The sequence below is a fragment of the Crassostrea angulata genome, chromosome 1 (genome assembly GCF_025612915.1).
Source record: "Crassostrea angulata isolate pt1a10 chromosome 1, ASM2561291v2, whole genome shotgun sequence".
NCBI classification, from domain to species: Eukaryota; Metazoa; Mollusca; class Bivalvia; order Ostreida; family Ostreidae; genus Magallana; species Magallana angulata.
The window spans coordinates 50,650,935-50,674,893 of NC_069111.1; the positions used below are offsets into that span (position 1 = coordinate 50,650,935).

The 23,959-nt window shown below is 34.7% G+C and overlaps 1 pseudogene; it reads left to right on the forward strand.

Annotated features, from left to right (window-relative positions):
* The first annotated feature begins 3,881 nt into the window (after positions 1-3,881).
* On the forward strand, positions 3,882-14,029 carry LOC128171797 (uncharacterized; annotated as a pseudogene).
* The last annotated feature ends 9,930 nt before the right edge of the window (positions 14,030-23,959 follow it).

A 23,959-nucleotide genomic window follows, 5' to 3' on the forward strand; every position in this document is an offset into this window, starting at 1 on the left:
AGTCTTCTGGTGAAATATCTCGATTATCTCAGTAAGCTTTTTAAAAACATATTTTGTACCCGCAAAATCTCAAAAACTATAAGTGATCAAGACACGAAACTTTCATAGATGATAGACATTTGATTGAAGATATGTTTAAACAGTTTCATTTTGTCGTCCGTCACTTCCGGTTTACACCGAAAGAATTCAATCAATTCAAGCTGTTTATCTGTTTAACTGTTTTTACTCGATAATTTAAGCTACTTCGATAAATAATAATGTAAAATAGGCAAGTAAACAAGTAAATAACAAATTAAATTTTCATTGAGCACTTCCGTTTACCCGTTTTCTGTCCCGAGACAAAAATACTTTTTTCGACGAGAGCTCAAAAATGGTGAAGACTTGAACAACCAAACTTTGAGGAAAGACAAAACAGACCTATGTATGTACATGTGTTCACATTATTTCGTTTTATCCGGCGTAACTTCCGGACGTCACAGGAAGTACACCAAATTTTGATTTTTTAAAAATATGTTGGTTATTTAGTAAGGAAGTAACATTTTAGCTATAAAAACACAAAAGGTCATCTACACATGATAAAAACGTAAAAAGATCTATTTCCGGTTAGACATCTCAAATATCTCAGGTAGCTATTTTTTTTTAAAACGAACTACCCATAAAATCTCAGAAACTGTGAGAGATCAAGAAACAAAACTTTTATGGATAATGGACATTTGATTAAATATGTGTTTAACGGGTTTCATTTGGCTGTACGTCACTTCCGGTACTCACTTGAAGCGTTTTAGCAATAGAGGTTTATTTTTTAACTTAAGAATTTGTTTTAACATTTCACTCAGGTGATAAACAGTAACGTACCGTAGGTAAATGTACTAAAAATATCTACTTTTAATTTCTTTAATCACTTCCGTTTGTCCGTTTCCGGTCCCGAGACAAAAACCTTTTCTCAACGAGATATTATAACTGAAAAAAAAACTTGAACATCCAAACTTTGAGGAAAGACAAAACAACGTATGGAGATATGGTTTGCTATGTTTTAATCGATCCGTTCTAACTTCTGGTCGTCACAGAAATTATTAAAAAATTGACATTTAGTCTTTTTGTTTTGTTTAACTTAGAAATAATTTATTCTGTATTCTTTTACAGTATATATTGTATCCATTTTCTTTTAAAAGAGAAATAATTTTTTTGTTATACCGATAAAGACATGAGGAATGGAAGACCTTTTTGTTGCTATAGCAACAAGAGTCTAGTTAGTATTGTAATTGCCTGGTTACTAAATCTCCAGACGGGGTAAGTTTGCTTTTATTCATTTCTGTAACTCTTAAAGCTTATAATCATTATAAATAGCGGACAAGAGTTGCCACGTGAATGTTACCTTAGTGTTGTATGTTTAACAGTGCCACGTGTATGCCACGTATATATCGCAATATTTGTGCATTATAGTCTAATAGTGTCATGTTTTGTTTAGATATTACTATAGTGTAGTTTAACTACCTGTGCCGTTTGCTACGGTGTGAAAACATATATCTAAGTGTCGAGAGTTCACTCTGTTTAAGTGTATTGTATGGAGACCGGTTAGGGTCATCTATACATTGTACTTATGTAAGCACTATAATTAAAGGTTCCCCGGGGTAAGTCACATTCTATGCATGGATGAGGCTCTGTGTATTGAATGACGACGAGACGCTGGTGAAGATACGGACCTTGGTAGGTCAAGAAGTCGACCCAAAGTTTTCCTACATTCGTAAACGAGGTATCATTTATCATGTTTTCCAAACAGACACATCTGGAAAGGGTAAACGATTTACTCAGTTAGTTGTATCTAAAAGATTTAAAAACTAAGTTCTTTCGCTTGCACATGAATCTATTATGACAGGTCATTTGGGGATCTCCAGAACAACTTCAAAAGTGTTTGCAGAGTTCTACTGGCCAGGAGTTCAGGCTGATGTACGGCGGTTCTGCCGATCATGTGATATATGTTAGCGGACTACTCCGAAGGGAAGAACTGCAAAGGTACCACTAGGACAGCTGCTTATCATCGAAGTTCCTGTCAAGCGTATGGCAGTAGATCTAGAAGGTCCCATACAGCCAGCAACTAGTAAGGGTAATCGTTACATTTTGACTGTTGTTGATTCTGCTACACAGTTCAACGCGGAATTGATGGCAGAAGTGTGTCGGTTGCTGTCCATGCGCCATTTAACTAAGACACCTTATCACCCAATGTGCAACGGGTTGGTAGAACGTTTCAATGGCACATTAAAGCAGATTCTTCGACGGTTATGTTCCGAACGTCCGGCAGACTGGGACAAGTACCTTTCAGTCTCATTGTTTGCGTACCGTGATGCTCCACAAGAGAGTCTGGCATTCTCACAGTTCGAGTTGGTCTATGGGCATGAAGTGAGAGGACCTATGAGGATATTATGGGAGTTATGGACTAAAGAGGTTGAAGATCCCGAGGTAAGGACTACATACCAGTATATTGTAGATCTGAAAGAGCGACTGGAAGCTACATGCAAGATGGACAAAGAGAATCTTGCGTGATCATCAGGAAGATACAGAAACTACTACAACAAAGGTGCAGGGGAGAGACAGAGCCCGTGGGAGAAAAATTTCTCGTTTTATTGCCAACCGCCAACTTCTTATGCAATGGAAGGGGCCGTTCACAATTGTGGAAAAAGTAGGAAAGGTTGACTATAAGATTGATATAGGTGGAAAATTAAAGACATTTCACGCCAACATGCTCAAACTGTAAGTTGAAAGAGAGAGTGATATTGACATTTTAGGCATTGCAGGTGTAGCTGTTGTAGATATAGAAGACGACGACGATGGCTATGACACATTGGTCGACTCGCCAAGAGAAGCAAGGAAAGAAGGTCCAATCGATGTAACAGTAAGTGCTGAGTTAACTGATGACCAGTGTAATGATGTTCATTTCTCGCTTGATGAAATTTCAGATGTTTTGTCAGACTTACCTGGAAAAAAGACTTTGGGAGTTCATCAGATAAAGCTCACCAGCGACAAACCCATTCGCAGTAAACCTTACCCATTACCTTTTACGTCACGGGACACTGTTTGTGAGGAAGTACGTAAGATGCTGGAAGCTGGTATTATCGAGCCATCCGATAGCCCATATTCTTCTCCGATCGTCATCGAAAAGAAGAAGGACGACACAAACAGGTTTTGTCTCGATTTCAGAGCCATCAATAAAATCACTGTGTTTGACGCGGAAATTATTCCTAATGCTGACGATATCTTTGTCAAGCTTGCAGGATGTAAATATGTCTCAAAGTTTAATCTCGCCAAAGGCTATTGGCAGCTTTCATTAGATGATTCGTCCAAGAAAATTACAGCATTCCAAACTCCACTTGGTTTATATCAATTTACGGTAATGCCGTTCGGATTGGTAAACGCTTCAGCAAGTTGCAGTCGACTCATGCAGAAATTGTTAGAAGGTATGCAGTGTGTGGACAATTTTATTGACGATGTTATCATTTACACATCTACATTCTAGGAACATTTATCAGTGGTTCGAGAATTCTTGCAGAGACTTTGTGCAGCAAATTTCATTTCGTTCGTTATACTTACCAGTCGTTATATACATAAGGATATCTTTCCTGTATAAACGTTCGTAATTTGCGGGCAAGTGTTTTAAAGAATAAGATTCAAGCGCTTTAAAGACTGAGATCACCTCCCACACGCTTGCCCAAATCAGTTCATCTTTCGGCGTGCAACAAGAACGTTGGTTTTTAGTATCTCTCTCTCTATCGAATTTTTTTTCTCTCTTCTATGTAAGATATAACTGAGTAAGGCATACATGGAAGAGTCAGATATACCCGAAGAATTAAACTCGGGTTCTGAATGCCAAAAATAGCGAACTCATAATGGCGTCTCGGACGAGAGGTGCACGAGCTTCCAAGAAAAGTTCGGCTAAAAAAGAAGCAACAGACAAAAGGTTTGAGGCTTTAGAAAATAAATTTAATGACAAAAAATTAGACACAATGATGAATTTCATTAGAGAAAGTATACAGACTTTATCTAACAACGTGTTTACAAACGCCGATGAGTCTAATGAGGCGCACGACGATTCAGTGCCTATGTGTCGGGATACTGGTGGTGTAGCCACGCGGAGACCTGTACTCAGGCAAACGAATAACGACGATTCCGAGGGAATGCGTCATATTATTCCATTAGAGAGCGACGTCCGTATTGAAAGGATAGTAAGTGTGCCTACTTTTGACGATCAGATATCTCTCGCCCCAAGTACTTAACTAGAGAAGTACGAGAATTATTGGGAGATGACAACCTGTCACTCTCTGATGATTTTGAAAGAAATATTCTGTTAGAGTCTGATCAGAATCAGATGAGAATGGACTCTAATAATAATCGTTTTCAGAATTCGTTGAATAAGAACACAGATTCAAATCAAACAAAAACTTCTCTGAATGACATTTTTGAAAATGTTTCTTCTACAGAGGAAGAAAAAGCAGGACTTTGTTTAGACAAAACACAAGAAGAAATCTTGATGAAGTCATGGAGATTATCTGATCCAGAGAAGTTAACAGCTTACAAAGATGAACACAGACAGTGTTTTCCTGTACACAAAGATTCTTCAGATTTTCTTCAATGACCAATTAATTAATTAATTAATTAATTAATTCACTACTGAATTCAAAATCCACTGATATTCCCAAAAATTGACTGACATTGTCTGACATCCACTGTATATTCACTGTACCCTACTGTAAATCCACTGTACACCCACTGTACAGAGCTACTGTACCACACTGTATCCCACTGTACCCCACTGTACAGAGCCACTGTACTCCATTGGACAGCACTGTACCTACCCACTGACCAGCACTGTACCTCACTGTACACCACTGTACGGGGCACTGACCAGCACTGTACCCCACTGTACACCACTGTACAGGGTACTGACAAACACTGTACACCACTGTAACCCACTGTACCTATGTTTTTATAAGTTATTAATATGTTTGAACAATGAATTGAGTATTTACTTTATTTGAGACCAAAATCTGGATTTGTTTTGATTCTTTCCTATTGCTTACAAGAGAGAAAATAGGCTTCTATTTCTTTTAAGTTCATATATAATTACATGCGCGGTCAGGGAAAAGGCAGGGATATCATCGATTTATCGGGGAGCTTAGACATATTTAGGATAGTTGTACAATGTAAGTTTTAAAAAATTGAATTATCTTCTGACACCTGACACCCCCCCCCCCCCCCGATCCTCCGATCCGTGCATGTATTAAAAACTCAGAATCCAATTATCATACGAAATATAGCAACTCATCCAATTAAAAGGGGGAATTATTTATATATATTTCAATATCAATGTTTTAGTAACTAGATATTTAATTAGGTTTTTTTTTTACAATGAATTTAATTTTATCAATATTATCTAATAAATATTAGTTACCATGTTACATTAAAGTTTTAAAATTCGGGGAATTTAAAACAATGTATTACAATTTATAGATATAAAAAAATCCACTATATTGCTCAGCATACTGAATTTTTTTCAAAAGAGAGAAGATAACCAACTAGTCTGGACTTTAAAATGTCTTTGAAGTTTTACTTCACAGGAAGATCAGTGAGTCAGTGTCTGTGTATAGTATACATACTTTCAGTAGATCAAAAGGTGTGAGTGTCCCAATATTCAACCTTGTAAATTGTCAGTCTGACACCTTGTTCAAGATATTATGCAATTCCCTTATAGGGGTATATGTGGTCTTGAGAGTTTTAAATCCAGTTGAAATATATATTTTTAAAAATATAACATTAATGAATAAACAAAATTATCTTTATATTCATAATTTTAAACGCGTTTTTTATCATTTAAATCAAGTCGGATATTATACATGTTAAATATTTATCAATCCTCCCCCCTCCCCCAGCAGTCGCTGGGTAAAAATAAGTACATTGTATAGTGTTAAATTAAATTAAAAATGGAATGTGGTGATAACGAACACTGTTCAAATAATATTTCACTCTGTTACGGTACTTTAAATTATATACTTTTGATTTTTAAAACTGTTCGTTATCACCAGATGTCATACATCTACATGTACCTTCTCTTGCACGGCTTAGAATGTTGTCATGATATAGTTACATAGTTTTAATAAGAAAAAAATGGTGTGTTCTCCGAACGCCTACTCCTCAATTAAAAATAATAATTGGTCAAGGCAATTATGGGGCCCTCTAAGGGGACACAGGTAGACTTTACCTGTATATACTTTGTGACACAGGTAGACTTTACCTGTATATACTTTCGTTCACAGGTAGACGACATTGTCTTATTTTTAATTTAAAAAAAAGATGCAAAAAATAGTGCTAATGGCTGCATGTACCTGACATTATATTAAAAATACCATATTTTTTTAATAACCTAAATGTTTCACTGAAATAAAATAATCATTAAAAAAAAATTAAAATTAAATATTTTTCTTCATTTTTAAACTTACATCTTAACAAAATAAGAATAAAACATTATTTTTTAAGGTATAAATTAAAATCAGAGATTTTAAATGATGATTATCTAAATTATGACTGAGATAAAATTATGATAAAAAATCACTTTCTTCAACAAGTTTGTCCAAGCTTTGAATAAATAAATGAACGTGAAGAAACTGATAAGAAGAGCAGCCGTCCTACCCCTAGTTCCTCTAGACAGCATCGAAGACGTGTGGTCCTGGAAGACCGCGATGAAGCCGACCTTACGGAAGTGAGAGAGACCTTTACAGACTATGTGACAGAACAGTGGGTGAATGGTGACAGACTTATTTGGAATCATTTCGGAACCAATGGACCACGGACCAATAACAACTTAAAAGCATGGCACGGGAAGCTGAAGAGGATGGCCCTACACGCGCACCCAAACATCTACACTGTCATCAAGATCTTCAAGGACACCCAGAACGGCAAAGAAATTCTACAGAAGTACGCGAACATCAAGAGGAGACTGCAGACCCTGAAGGAGCGATACCAAGACGGGATCATCGACCTTATGACCTACGCATATTCAGCTTCGGGACTTCTTTATTTAGGACATTGACATAGTGACAGTGAAAGAGAAAGGACATTATGACAGACTCCGTGCCCATACTAGTATATGTGTAAATATTGTATATATACTGGTATGAATTATACTTTTTAAAACTTAATGTCATTTTGAATTGTTATTTATGTTTTAGACAACCATGTATTTATGAGTTTGTTATAAAATAGTGCTATGTGTCAAAATAAAAAGAAAACTGTATATAAAATTTTATGCAATTTTAAAACATTATTTTATTGTTTTAAATTATATGTAGTGCTAATAAATTAAATAAATATATTAAAATTGATTCAATGTTTTCTTTTTATTTATGCAACAATTTTAATTATAAAGACATTCAAAATTTAACAAAAATTACAAACTGTTATATTATTTTTCATTTAAGGAAACACAGGTAAAGTTTACCTGTGCCCCTTTAGAAGGCCCCATAATTGCCCAGTATAATTGAATAATGATAATTGGGCAGTAGGCGTTCGGAGAATCAGCCAAAAAAATATATCACCTCTCTCTCTCTCTCTCTCTCTCTCATGTTGTAACTATCTTCCCAAATGTTTATGGAACAAGGTCAGGAAGGCATAAACACCCCCTGGATCACAGTTTAATTTTAGCATCTCTTCAATTATAAGCGACATTTCAATTAATAGGCAAACATATTTATTTTCTCTTTCCGTAATAGGTAAATTGTGTACAGGTCGGATAAATGAGAAAAATATTTCTATTAATTATTCAGTAATTGAAAATACGCAATTTATATTTGAATCATGTTGAATGTTTGTGACCTAATAAATTCCACGAAGATGAATGAGCATGCAACCCAAATCATGCGTATAAAATTTTCTTTTTAAAACAAACTTATGAGCTATAAAAACTGTATTTACTGGTTATACAGACAATTGGAACTTGTTGCACGAAAACGTCACTCCATTGAGAACGAACTCCATTAGTTGTCATCGTATAATGGCTGCCTTTACATTCAACATTTTAACTGATCGTATGGTTTTTTTTACACAATAATTATATTTGTTAAAATTAACGTCTTAAACAATGTCGAGTGCTAAACACAATGTACCGAGTTAAATTTGGGGGGGGGGGGGGGGCAGAATTACATGTAGTTTACCAACTTTTGCTTTACACACTTTGAGAAAATCCGGACGACACGTAATCGTTAGAACAATAAGATATTCAAACAAAGACCATGGCCAATTCTGACTAATCATTTATATCTTGTGTAATATTTGCTTCCTGTGTATAGTGATTAGCAGCGTTCACGACCGCATGCGGGTAGACTTTCCAGCCCCGGAGGCTTTCACACTTCTAGAAATTAAGCCCCCCCCCCCCCCTCCTCCTCATCTGAGATTTACCACCCGGTAAAAATGTTCGGCCTTTAAATTCATTTTTCGTTTTTTTCCTTTATTTACTGAAACCAGTATATTGGTATATTGTATCATGGCAAACAAGATAATCTCTCTCTCTCTCTCTCTCTCTCTCTCTCTCTCTCTCTCTCTCTCTCTCTCTCTCTCCCTCTCTCTCTCTCTCTCTCCATGCTAACGTACAAATATTTTAGTATTTGAATAAAGTACCACCGGTAACATGTATAGTAATGTTGACAGCGGCTAAATGTAAATGTTGGCATAAAAAAATTATTTCTAGTTACGGGATAATGTCCATGGATTCAAATGATTTGAATTGAAGTTCGATATTGAATGATTGTCATTTAAATTCTTAATGAATGAAAGTAAACGCTTAAAAGTAATTTTTAATATCGACGATGTATTGTCTCTTTCTTTGTGTATGTCTACAGATAAAAATCTTTTGTCTGTCTTGGAACAATGAAAAACTCGGAACAAACAGAATCAAAGTACTGAAAGTACTGAGAGACGGAGGCATCATTGCGGAGGAGATTAATCTAATAATTCCAAGTATTGAAGTACCGACGGGAGTTGATTTCATCGATTGATATTTATCTTAAAATCAACGATATGTAATTTCGCATGCCAAGTAGAGTCTTATCCGTAACTGAATAACGCATATTTTCATAATATGAATTTTCGGGCTTTTCCGACAATTTTAAGAATTCTAAGAAAAAAATCATATGAATCATGTTGCGTAATATTTTAGGATAGAATAAATTCCATCAAACTATGTTTCAGTAATGTAAATATTTCTGGAAAATTATATGGATCCAAGCAATATTTAACTATAATAATATTTAATGCTTCAGAATGCATTACATTGAATCTATCGATTATTTTCGAGAACAAGGTCTTGTCAGCGGCGATGATCTGTGGTTAGGTCCAAACACAGTTAAAAATAATTTTACTTCCGGTTTGCCAGAGTAAATGCATAGGAGAGTTGATAAAAATCAACTACCAAAAATAATAATGGTTTTTTTTCCTTCAAATTTTAAGGTATAGAAGGTTTAGAGTATCAATTAAGAGTTTGCAATATTAAATACTACAGGACAGAAACTACTTTGCTAATAATTCATGCTCTTTTATGGAATATGCAAAAACAAATTACAAACAAAAAATATTTTGTTAGTTAGTACTATACCTATTGATTCACAATATATACTAAAATCAATGATATATAATCAATAAAAACTTCTGAACAGTGAACTTTTTTCATATGAAAAAAAATCGTTCATGCTTAAAAACCCCTAATGTTACATGAAGGTAATACATGCATGATCTCAATCTCGCATAGTTGTTGTTCTTTTCCTTTTGCAGAATGTACGATTCGATTGTAGAGTGATATATTTCTAAGCATTTCAAAAAGTTATGGAAATGAAATACTTATATATAAGAGACGCTACAGTTCATTTTGCTCAATTTTGCTCAAAATTACCGTTGATTTCATCATTTCAGGCAGTCCAAAAAGTAAATATTGCTAGCTCAGCCTTTTGATCAACAGCTTAGCGCATCAAATGTAAACATTTCATCGTGACTTTCTGCAAGGGATGAAAATATTACGAATTTATACAGATTTTACATGTGGTGTAAACAAAATTTTAGAGATATAAATTTAGAATTTCGGAGAAATATTTAACACGCAATTGCGAGCTTTTTTTGCTGTGAAAAGATTCAATCTTTCTGTATATGCACGACTTCTATTCTTTTATCTAACTATGTTTAAAAAGGGAAATATCCAAGATGAAGAGAATTCGCTGTAATATCTCTTTAAAGCTAAATTTAAAATAATATACCGCGGTAGATCTTGTAACACCCCGTACTTCACTTTTAAAAGAAAATATGTACATTCTGTAAAATGTTTTACACTTTTTTCACGCGAAATTCTCTTATCAGCTTGCAAAAACACACTGACTTCCCAACTTACTTTGAAATCGACAGCGCTGGCCAGACAATGCAGGATTAATCAAGCTTCACAGCACGTGGCCTGGGTACTCTACCTAATGTGTGCGTGTGTGTGTGTGTGTGGGGGGGGGGGGGGTTGCATTAAAGGGTGTAATCTGGATATGTTTAATTTATTTGTTTCACTATCCTTATAGTAGGTAAAGTATACATGCCAAGTAAAGCTAAACCAAAATGTGGCATGCTACGATCACGGTTGTCTGTACTTAATTGGGAGAATACTCAAGTTCACATAGCAGTGGTTCAACTTGTTAAATAATCATTTTATTGGATCGATGCCGGGGGCGGGAGTGTAGCTATACATAGAAAGATATATCTCCACAGGAGATTAATTGATAATTAATGCGCAAGTAATATACGATACAGACTAAGAACCACGCCGTGTTTATCCATTGAATCTTATAATTATTCAATATTTCGGTCAATACAAGATGGTTCTTGAGGAATCCTCATTATTTGACGTCACGGACAGGAAGCTGTATAAAAAGTATAAATAGCCACTAAACGATTACACACCATTGCTATTCTTAAACTCATGCATATTCATACTTACTTGGAATTTGACATATAAACTAACATTTTCGAGAGAAATTATGTTTATTGATCGCAATATGTATAGTTCTATTTATTGTTATTTCAGATAAGATATTTATTTCAATAATAATACTGAAATATGAATCCCAAACGAATATTGCAATTTTTGCCGCTAGGTGGTGTCCGTCAAATCCACTATCGACGTCACATGTGAGCTGACCGGTAGCAATAGAGGAGGCTCATAGAGCCTCCGTCTAAAAAGGCGCAGACTATACACACGCGACCGGCTGACTGCGTCGAGGTGTGAAAACTGACCATCTGTGTATATATGTTGTAGCCTAGGTATAAATAGATGTAAACAACAGGGAAATACACTGTTGAAACAAAAATCTGAATTTTCACTTTTGATTAAAAAACCCATTACGGTTGCCGTGTGCCTTAGGATCATAATCATTTAGAATCTGTCTTAAAAGATTTTTTTTATTTACTTACAACTAGGTTTACTTGCATGTAATGCTTACAAAAGTGGGATTAATTATATCTATTTAATAGTTATTCCACACCGAGGTCAAAAATAAACAAAAATGCATTAATTTTATTAACATAATATTCATGCTTAACATGAATCGTTTCGACATAGCACAGTACTGCAAGGGGTATCAATTTGCAAGTGGATGAGGAAAAAAAGGGAGGGGGGTGTATTATCCGTACTACATTTTATTTTTCGACTTAAAGTTTGCAGATTTTTTTTTTAACCCGGGACTTAGTTGGCAGAGATAAACTTGAGACTTAAGCAAAAGAATCGGTATGTAAAAGAAGCAGATTAATAGACAATCAATTTCTTACCCCAATCGATTTTTGATTTATCTCTCTCTCTCTTTTTCTCTCTCTCTTTCTTTCTCTCTCATGAATTTACAAGTGCTAAAAATTGAGGCCAGGAGTCAGAAAGGAATAGACATGTTAAAATTCCCCTATGGCATCACAACCACCAGTTCCAGCATAGATTTTATAATGAACTTTTCTACGACTACATATTATACCAATACAATACAGTCAGAAAGTGATATACATGCAAGGGGTATCAATTTGCAAGTGGATGAGGAAAAATAGGGTGGGGGATGTATTATCCGTACTGCATTTTATTTTTCGACTTAAAGTTTGCAGATTTTTTTAATCCGGGAGTTAGTTGGCAGAGATAAACTTGAGACTTTAGAAAAATGATCGGTATGTAAAAGAAGCAGATTAATAGACAATCAATTTCTTACCCCAATCGATTTTTGATTAATCTCTCTCTCTCTCTCTCTCTCTCTCTCTCTCTCTCTCTCTCTCTCTCTCTCTCTCTCTCTCTCTCTCTCTCTCTCTCTCTCTCTGTTTAAAATTTAAAATGCATTCTGCATTATATGTTATTTTGCAAAATTAAAACCCAACATTTGCAATGAATTTTTAAATATAATTTTAATAAAAAAAATCAACATATGAGCTAGAAACTCGCACGCTTTCTTCAAAATGTACCTGTGTAGTCAAGCGCGCAGTCATGATACACGGACATGTGTACACGAACAAGCATGAATATATTTTGTGGATTCAGTTTTTAATTGACTGTTTTTCACTGGGTTAAAGCGACTCATGAGACACAAAGAATTAAGAACCCGATTATTTAAACAAGGACTTGTCGTATATCATCAATAAGGATTGATAATGTACCTTGCTGGTTGGGGGGGGGGTATTTTCCAATGACTGGCAGAATAAACATATTGACATGCACTTTTTTTTTGATAATCAGATTCAACATGTAAAATTCAGAACTTTCACCTGATAGCTATGGACATTATCATAATTTTGTGATCGTAACATTCATTAACAATAGACGTTAATAAATAAAACATACTAAATAAATTTAACGACATGTTGCATTCTTCTGTCAGGTTGTATCTATGCATAATGTGAATGCTATATACAGCATAATAAAAATAAATATTGAAGAAAAAAAAATATCCTGAAGATTTAAAAATCCGATTTTTTCTCAAATTAATAGTACAGTGGCGTATGGTGGGGTACAGTGATGGTCAGTGCCCGGTACAGTGGCGTACAGTGGGGTACAGTGCTGGTCAGTGCCCTGTACAGTGGCGTACAGTGGGGTACAGTGGAAGTCAGTAGGACTGTACAGTGGTGTACAGTGGGATACAGTGCTGTTCAGTAGAAATGTACAGTGGGGTACAGAGGGGTACAGTGGAAGTCAGTGAAATGTACAGTGAGGTACAGTCAATGTACAGTGGATGTCAGTCAATTTTTGGGAATATCAGTGGATTTTGAATTCAGTAGAATTTGAAGCTTGCAAGCTTGGGTGATATTTTAGAACCAATGATTAATAAAAAGCATGGAAGCAAGGCTAATAAAGGTTGGGGTAAAAATAGAAATTTAGTTACACAACTATTGAAGAGCATTGAAACTTTAGCTTATCAAGATAGCTGCCCGTATGGGTATCATTGCCATAGCATATATGCAACAAGCTCTTGGAACTTTGTTAAACTCTATATCTAGTCAAGACGTTGATACAGTACAGTCAATCAAAGATATTTTCTCCATGTCCACAAAAGCTATAGATCAGATGGGCAGAACTGGAGCTCTTCATCATTTGATAAGAAGATAACACACTGGTTTATTCACTTTAAAAGATCCATAGTAAAATTATAAGTCTGCCGCTGAGAAATGATGGTGTTTTTGGTAAGAAGTTAGTAGAAAAGCTCAAAGAACGAAAAGAACAGAAAGACTCTATCAAAGATTTAATTCCAGAATGAAATGAAAGAAATCAAAAGAGAAAATTTCCAGAAACTACAAGTGAAAATTCAGGAATTTTCAAGAGACCAAAAACATCTGTTGTCCATAATAGAGGACAAACATTTCAAAGATCAAATTTCAGTCGACGATCTTATGATTACAAACAAAGGGATGACAATTCTAGAGCCACTTCAGCGGCCACATCTGTTGACAGAATGAATTCCTTTCGAATCCCAAAGAAGACAAGTAAATGACTGGAATCTAGAACAGGTAAACATACTAGCAATGTTTCCCGAGATACCCTTTGGAGGTCATCTAAAATTTTTCAGGGAAATTTTAAATCAAATTATTCAGGACGAATGGGTCTTGTCAGTAATCAAAGAAGGGTACAAAGTAGAATTTCTCCAAAAACCTATGTTTATGGGGGTGGAAAAAAAATTCAATTGCATCTGCACAAATAGATGTTTTGTTAAAAGAGGTAGAAGAATTAAAAAGCAAAAATGCTATAGAAATTGTACCACAACAAGAGAAGCTGTCAGGTTTTTACAGTACATTTTTCCTTGTACCAAAGAAATGCGGAAAAATGAGACCCATAATAAATTTGAGACCTCTCAACCGTATCTCAAGAAACAACATTTCAAAATGGACACTTTTAACAAAGTTTTGAATGTAGTGAAACCAATGGATTGGGCAATATCAATTGATCTAACGAATGCTTATTTACACATACCAATTTTTCTAAAACACCAAACATTTTTAAGGTTTTGTGTACAAAATCAGTGTTACCAATGGAAAACGCTATGTTTTGGTCCAACATCAGCACCAAGAGTGTCCACCAAAATAGTATCAGTAGTAGCTGCTTATCTGAGAATACGCAATATTCGCCTAATAGTGTATTTGGACGATTGGTTGGTAGTAAACCAATGCAAAGAACATTTAATTCAAGATCGAGAGATATGCTTGAATCTTCTGGTTTCACTAGGTTTCATAATCAACAAAAAGAAATCTTGTCTAGACCCCTGTCAATCAATTGTTTATTTGGGAGCTTTGCTTCTGTTCAAACAAAAAATAGTACATCCATCTCAAGACAGATTGATAAATTTGGTACACACAACCAAAATGTTAATAAGAATCAGAAAACAGGCAGAGATCTTTCAATGGTTAGGAATAGTTTCCTCTTGCATAGATCTAATTCCCAATGCTCGTATATGCTTTATATGAGACCAGTACAATTACACCTTCTAAGTTTTTGGAAACCAAGTTCATTAGATTTGGAGAAGGTAATTCCTATTACACAACATCTCAAATTACACCTACAGTGGTGGTTAAATACAGCAAACATTTCCAGGGGCAAATATCTGCAACTGGAAGAAATAGGAATGACCATAACTACAGATGCATCTCTAACAGATAGTTCAAGGATCATGGGACAGTTGTCACCAGGAATGGCATATCAACTGTCTAGAGATGGAAGCAGTATTTTAAACTTTGAAACACTGTCAAAAACAAATTCAAAACAAAACAGTGTTGATCAGAAGGGACAACACAACAGTAGTTCAGTACATAAACAAACAAGGAGGAGCAAAATCCCTCGCCTTTGTAACCAAACTTGGGATCTTTGAAATTGGGCAATAAGTCAAAATATCAAATTGAAGGCTGCACATATAGCTGGGAAGTTAAATGTTTTAGCAGATCATTTGAGCAGGGTCAAGATAAGACAAACAGAATGGATGTTGAACAAAGAAATAGTTCAGACAATTTTTCAAATGTGGGGACATCCATTGATAGACATGTTTGCATCAGTTCACAATCGTCAAACGCAAATATTTTGTACATGATATTCCCACAATCAAGCCTATGCACTAGATGCTATGACAATTCCTTGGGAAGGGATGTTTCTCTATGCATATCCCTCAATTTGTTTGATCCCCAAAGTTCTTCAACATATCAGACAATACAATTGTCAGGTTATTCTGATAGGTCCATTCTGGCCAAGAAGCCTTGGTACACAGAACTACATCAACTTTTAGTAATTGTACCATTGAAACTTCCAAACTGCCCACAGTTACTTCAACAACCAAACACAAAAATTGTCCATCCAAATGTAGAAGTACTACAGTTAACTGCATGGCTTCTATCGACAGAAGCTTCAAAGAAAAGGGCTTTTCTAAAGACACTAGAACCTTACTTGCAGCAAGTTGGAAATCAGGCACCCAAAAAGATTATACTTGCAAATTCAAACAATTTAATAGCTGGTGTAGTGCAAGGAAAATTGATCCCTATTCAGCATCTCTAGTAGAAGTAGCTAGTTTTTTGACAGATAAGAAAAAATCAAATGTTAAAGGAGATAGTACAAGAGCCTTAGGACCTTCATGGGCTTTGTTTAATGGTGCCTCAGTTAAATCAATTATAGAAGCAGCAGATTGGAGTAAAGAATCTACTTTTTGCAAATTTTATTTGAGGGATGTAGATGACTGTGTTCCAGTTCTTAGATTTGCTGTAAGTAAGTGAAACATATGTAGTACATGTATTGTATTTTGTTCTGTGTAAATAGAAACAATGTGTTTAAAGGAGGAGATCATCTACGGCGAGTTGCATGAATATATATTTCTTCCTGATTGTGAATATAGTGTATATGTGAAGGTGGTATTGGGAGAAATATCGGAATTTCTTTAAAGTTTTGAGGTAAGAAAACAATTTCTTTTCCTCCATTTAGTTAGATTGCTTTAGAATCTAATTTATCCTTATGTATATAACGACTGATACGTATAACGAATGAAATAAAATTGGAAAATTTGTATTCAAGTTTCAATTTTATGAGTGAGTTATACTTACCAGTCAACTTTCCCAACTCCCACCCAAAAGAATTTTTTTTAAGGGGAGAAGGTGTTTAATCATGAAGGTTGGGAACGTTTTGTTGCCCGCCTATATGAACTGATTTGGGCAAGCGTCTGAGAGGTGATCTCAGTCTTTAAAGCGCTTGAATCTTATTCTTTAAAACGCTTGCCCGCGAGTTACGAACGTTTATACGGGAAAGATATCCTTATGTATATAACGACTGGTAAGTATAACTCACTCATAAAATTGAAACTTGAATACAAATTTTCCAATTTGACTGTTCAACCGAGCAAATGTTTTATTGGCTACCGCAGTCTTGAGTGTCTAGGACATATAGCCGGCGATGAGAAGTTGAGACCTTTACCAGAGAAAGTGACTGCTATCCAAAACTTCAACCGACCTTCAACTAAGAAGCAGGTACGATCTTTCATTGGTATGGTGGGTTTTTCCAGGAAGTTTATTCCGAATTTTTCAGCAATAACAGCGCCATTGACTGACCTCACCACCTCACCAGGAAAGGACAACCCAGCAAAGTGGTATGGAGAGATCCGCAATTACTCTCAAGTCGTCGCTCATGGTAACACAAATTCTAAAGATACCAAAATTAAGTGAAACTTTTATGTTACAGACTGATGCTTCAGATGTTGGAATAGGAGCCGTTTTATAGCAGTATGAGGATGGAGTCAAGAAACATGTGGCATATGCTAGTAAAAAGTTGTCCAAGAGGCAGGTAAACTATTCCACTATTGAGAAGGAGTGTTATGCGATAATGTGGGCTGTGCGTAAGTTTCAGATGTACCTATATGGTCAATAGTGTTATTTAGAGACTAATCATCAACCGCTTGTTTATCTTTCGAAGTCTATAGTGTTGAACGCTCGACTGATGAGATGAGCACTGGTGCTGCAGCTGTACCGATTTCGGACTATTGCTATTAAAGGGTCAGAAAACGTTGGTGCAGATTGTTTAAGTTGGTTATAAACAGTGGGACGGACAACTTCGGAATGGACATTTTTCCGGCGTTGCGCACCCCTTTCCATACACACTATTGACCAAAGTTTAGTACCAAATGGTGGGTTTTTTTATTCTAAATAAATTTATGGAAAAAAAATTGAAACATTTTTAGATAGTTTTTTAGATATTTGAACTTAAAAGTTCCAACCCCATGGGATTTAAGTTTGGAAAAAATACCCCACAGAAAACCCCATCCAAACCCCATGGGGTTTTGCAATAAACCCCATGGGGCAGAAAACCCCATGAAAATAATGTGGGGTTTAAAAACCCACTTTTTTCTTAAATAACAGTTTAGGGTTTTTAATCCCATAAAATAGATGTCATGGGATTTATTATCCCACATATGCATGGGGTATTTTATCCCATTTGTTCATAATATAAAATTACTAAAATATTTTACCAATCTATTAATATACCAGTACTCACAGTGCAGACAGTATGGGGTGACGTTAACTAAACCAATCCAAGCAAATAAATCAGATTCTCAATGATAAGTTACTCGAGACTGATTTATTCATGTTTGCATTAGTTTAATGACTCTAGATTTTCTCTTGCTTTGAATTATAATCCACAGATGTTGGTAATGTCTTCCAAAAATGCTTTTTTTTCAAATGAAAAGTGTCAGCATCAGAGGTATGCTCTGTCATCCTTTAATTTGCCTAAAAATATGTCATGAAAACTATGTAAATTATGTTTAAAAGTTATAACTAATTCAAAATAAGTATTGCCCAGCTTATTATAAAACTCTTTAAAATCTGACAGGTTGTAAATATTTATCAATACTGAACTGTATTGTATGTACCAATGTTATATGATCCACTAATAAAGGCATAAATTTACGGTTTATGCAATCACAAAGATTACATATAATGTTTAAACTTCTGTTAAATATCATAGCATATTAAAACAGTTTAAATCTATGGTCTCACTATTTCGAGAAAATTCGATCCAAGAATAAATGTTGCTTTTTTTTCATTACCTAGCTTTTCACTTGGAAGTTATTAAAGAATATATAGACGTATAAATTTAAAATGAAACTGATTTGCAGTCAATGGAATTACCTTTGAAAATGGACAGAAGAAACACAAACTTAGCAACACTTGCCCAAACCAAGCGATGGAGTTGAAAACCGGATGTTGAAATAGTTACAGACAAATCGGGACACAGATATTTCGATTAGAGCAGTCGATCTTTCGTGAATTTTAAGTATAATGCCGTTTAATGAACCCGAAAATCCTATTAGTTATTTAACATCCTGAACACCGTATTATTATATAGATTATTCATTTAACTATAAACATGATGAATTCAGTGTCAATGGTGGGGGGTTGGGGGGGGGGGGAGGGTGGGGAGGGGAGGGGCGTTATAACAATATTAAATGCAGTACTAATAAATAAAGTATGCAAAATGTTTTATATCATTATACTATTAGTAAAACTAATAATTATAAAATTCTTAATTTAACAGGAGATAATAAGGTGGTTATCAAGGTATATATGTACAATAATACTTTTCGACGGATAGTTTCAGCTTTTGTACATGTTTTCTCATTAGGGGTGGGGGTACTTGATGAAAAGTCGCGTTGTTTTTTTTCTTTTCCGTAGAATGTTTTAGAGTAAGAGTATAAATTTTGTGATAATGTCCAGGATGATAAAAAATAGATACCATGGCTATAGTACATCAGAAGCACGTGACAAAATCAGTGCGTTTGAATATACTGTAGAAGCCTCTCACAATAATTATTTTGTTTTTAAATTAATTCATAGCATGTATACCGGTAAGTACCTCTTATCTATTTCTTTCCCACTCTTCCCATTGTATAGGACTTATCTCAAGCGAGCAAAAGCTGGAATTTTATTTAAAATCGAATTTCCCATTGCAATTAATTTGGCAAGTATATACATGGATAATGGATAACCTTTCTACAAAATAAACCAGTGCTTGAAATACATAGTCATGGAGAACAAATCATGCAGTCTTTGGAATGATTTTAAAGCTTGATCATGAGAATACTTGGAGGGATTTCCACACCGGCAATAATAACAGAGTCTAAGACCGACAAAAAGGCATCACTAAATCTAAGTCAAAGGATGAGGCCCATTGCACATTTGTATCGTTTAATATATTCCCACGATTTCATAATAAACTGAACAAGCCCAAGCCCTGTATACATGTACTTTGTATTCACTGTCCAAATTTCAACACATGTGTATACACATCATCGGAACGCTGTGTATACTAAATATATCAATGCATGCTTGATTTTATGTTGTCAAATTTGTACCGAGCCGAGAAGTAACTGTTACTAGATTTATATTATTTTAATTTTTGTGGCATTTTACAGAAAGAAAATTTGGAGAAAAATTTTGCCGGCCGTGAGATCCGAACCCACGACCCTTGGGTCCGTAGGCCAATGCGCTACCATATGCGCCACGGCGCTCATTAATTTCCAATGATGTAATTAAATATTTGAACTATATCAAAAAGGGCCATTAACTGATTACGGAAATATAATAAATAAATGGTGTTTTTTTAACTAAGACATTTTAAAATCTCATTACCTATTTTTATACTCACCAGATATGATTTAGTATTCAATAATCGTTTCTCGTTTAATTACCCTGGGCGTCGGAAGGTGTTCATACCAGTGCGGCAAATTTTATCGATAACAGCGGGGGGGGGGGGGGGGGGGGGGTCGGTCAAGATTAAACCTAATTTGACTCGAAATAATGATATATTATACGACGTATCCAATGATTTGTACATTTATGTTATATATCATTGTTACATATTTACTACTATCAGAACCAACGCAAAATCATTGTACTTGATCTTTGTTTCCATTTGACGATATTTAATTTAATTAGTTTCTATTAATGTTTGATCATTTACTTGTTAGTCTCTGTTGCACATCCAGAACGTCTAATATTTGCCGAAAAAACTTTGTAATATACTGATTGTTATATTTATCCTTTCAGTATTTATATTAGAATGCAGAAATAATTCATTACTGATAATTGTATTAAGTTGTTTAAGATGTATAAAGATATTTTTTCTACAGTAACTTTCACTACAATGCACAATGTTTGATATGTTTATTCATTGCTACAGTAATATTCTCCGATTATTGGTAATGGCTTGCATCTTGTTATAAATCATAAAAGCTAGAGAACGTATTTTCTTTACTTTTATTTAATTAGTGCCCTGTTAATTGTGACCACACGCCAGAAACACTTCACCGCTCAATTGAACACAGATCGCTGTTATCATCGCCGCTGCAATAAACTGGTCAACAGTGATACATCTTTGCAGAAAAAATCCGACGAAGGTCATTAAATAGATGATTAACATAACATATCCTTTAACCATTCAATTATTGCTCTTTAAATCTAAGTCCCAACCCATTGCCTTTAATCCCAACCCCCCGATCCGGTAGCGATATATATATAACAGTGGGACGGACAACTTCGGAATGGACATTTTTCCGGCGTTGCGCACCCCTTTCTATTCACAATATCGACCAAAGTTTAGTACCAAATGGTGGGGTTTTTTACTCTAAATAAATTTATGGAAAAAAAATTGAAACATTTTTAGATAGTTTTTTAGATATTTGAACTTAAAAGTTCCAACCCCATGGGATTTAAGTTTGGAAAAAATACCCCACAGAAAACCCCATCCAAACCCCATGGGGTTTTGCAATAAACCCCATGGGGCAAGAAACCCCATGAAGTTTTTTATGGGGAAAAAAAAACCATCATTCCCGAAAAAAATCAGATGGGGTTTTTATCCCCATATTTAATGCTAATGTTGGTTTTTTCCCCCCATATTTACTAAAGTAATGATAATGGGGTAAAAAGACCCACAAAATATTAATCTGAAACGAAGTAATAGAATCTGCTTAATGTCTGATATAAGGCCGATTGCATAGTTGATATACCTTACAAATTTTTAATAGGCAATTTTCAAATAAAGTTGAATTTACTCATCAAATGTATGATGGATCTCTTTGCGACAGACCAGGTTGCAAGTGATTTTTATTATTGGTTGTTTGAATAAATCTGTATAATATTTCCATATTAGCTAGTTTATGCTTAAAATTAGCATTTAAAAATCAAGGAAAATATATAGCAGCCCAGGTGAAAACTTAACTAACCTAATGTCAATTGTTGGAAAGTACCTGTTCATGTATTCTCACAAAGTCTACTTATTAATTAATTTCATAAGTTATCCTAAATTAATTGTGACTTTCACATTGCAATGGCAAGTTGTGGTATTTATCAAGATTTTGGACAGCTAGGACGTATTACATGTAGTCTGTAATGTTCCAATCAAAAATTTTGCTGGCAATGAAGTTTTAAAAGTGAAAATATTTCAACAGCAAAACGATTAGGAAAAAATCACAAACAGCAAAATAAAACTGGACCAGTTAGCCTATTCAATATCAATCTACAACATATATATACTGTCTGGGGTTCTGTGTTGAACTCGTGATATTATGAGTATATAATGACTACGATAGCAAGTTTCACACGCAAAAATCTACAATCCCTTATTTTGTACTTACAGCAAATGAATTCTTTGAAGGTGATGTTTAGTGAACTGATTCACGGCATCGAAAATTAGATTCTCGGAAAATTATTTACACGAGAAACAATTTACAAATTCATGATTCAGTCCAAACACTGTGACTGTCACTATGAGAATCTTGTTCAAATGTTGCATCGTGTTTGTTTCTTATTGTTTTTTCCAGACTGATAATAACGTAACAGTAAGCGCTTTTAAGACTATGACAGGTGTTGACTAAAATCAGAACATGCAACTGGGGAAGCTAATACACGATACTGTCTGTTTTGAAGTTATTTCATTTAAAAAAAAATATTTTAAAATATTCTAGAAATAGATCAGAACATTGTTATAAGGCCGGCAGAACAGCGGTGACGGTTGTTGTCTCAGAAAAAAGATCGTTTTTTTTTTTACATTAGTGTACAGGTGTATCCTCGACCATATATTGGAGTACAGTACTGCAGTGTAATGGTGAATATATTGTACAACGGCTGCATCAGCGAACAGTGGTCATAAACTCTGTTGTATACACAAGCGCGAAGCGTGGTGAAGATATATACTTCCGAGGCAAGTGTATGTTGACATTTAACATGGCATTTATTTTAAATTGGGTATATCTTATAGTAGTAACTGCAAACTGTTTGAACTTCTCTGAAAGCTAGCTAGCAACTTAACATTGCTAATTTCTGGCAAACCCTATTTCATACACTTCCCACTGTAAGTGCATGCATTTCCAAGTTAAAAGAAAGAGAAAACCCCAATTAAGATACCTAAAGACACCCCACACACCTTCTCCTTAATGTGCTAAATACCCCGTAAAATTGTTTTTCATCCTCCCTCCCTAGGAATTCACCCCTGCCCCCCCCCCCCCCCCCCCCATTACTTCTACTGGTCTGCATGGGTTTGATCCCTAATGATGAATACATCCCTGAATGTTGAACATATTTAGACTCATTAGACTGATTTTTTGGCATCATTAAAAAACCAAAACTTTATGATTGCAACATGTCATATAACCTGGAATTAATATAGCAAGTGTTATATATATTACATAAGTAAAAAATGTTTATCCCTTTCCATTTTTTTATTTATTATATGATATACTGATTTTATTGTCTTGATTTTTATATGTCAATAATGAGGATAAATTTAATAAGTATATAAACTAATATGAATTATACATGTTATATGGCAGCAATTTAAAAAAAAAATGTTTCAGTTTGATATGAATACAAATCATAACTGCCATGAATCCATATTTTTATGAAAATTATACTAAATGAAAATAGATCAGTAAACTTTCATTAAGTTATTTAGTGCAGTTGATTAACAGCAGGAATGATCATTAAAGCTATACACGCTATAATTTGCGTCAATTTTGAATGACAGTGAAAACGCATGTGTTTGTCTACTTATAAAAGTTATCCTTAATCTGTAAATTACAATTGTGAATTCCATTTCGTTACAAAGATATAGATTTTTAATTGTTTATTTTCCTGCCAGGAAAATATACCTTTTCATGAATATTAATAAAGGAAGAGCGAAACCGACATCATTGCGCATGTCCGCGGAGAACTAGGTGGTCGTTATTGTTTGCCTAATTAAATATCCAACTTGATTTTTAATATGCTTAACAGTTGTTAATTTGAAATACATACATGCATAATGACTAAAATACGTTTGTCATTCACGACACCATTACTTCTGCATTAACACTTATAGGATCTATAAATAGCACATAGGGGAAAAGCACAGGTCTACGTCATTTTTTTAAACGAAGTA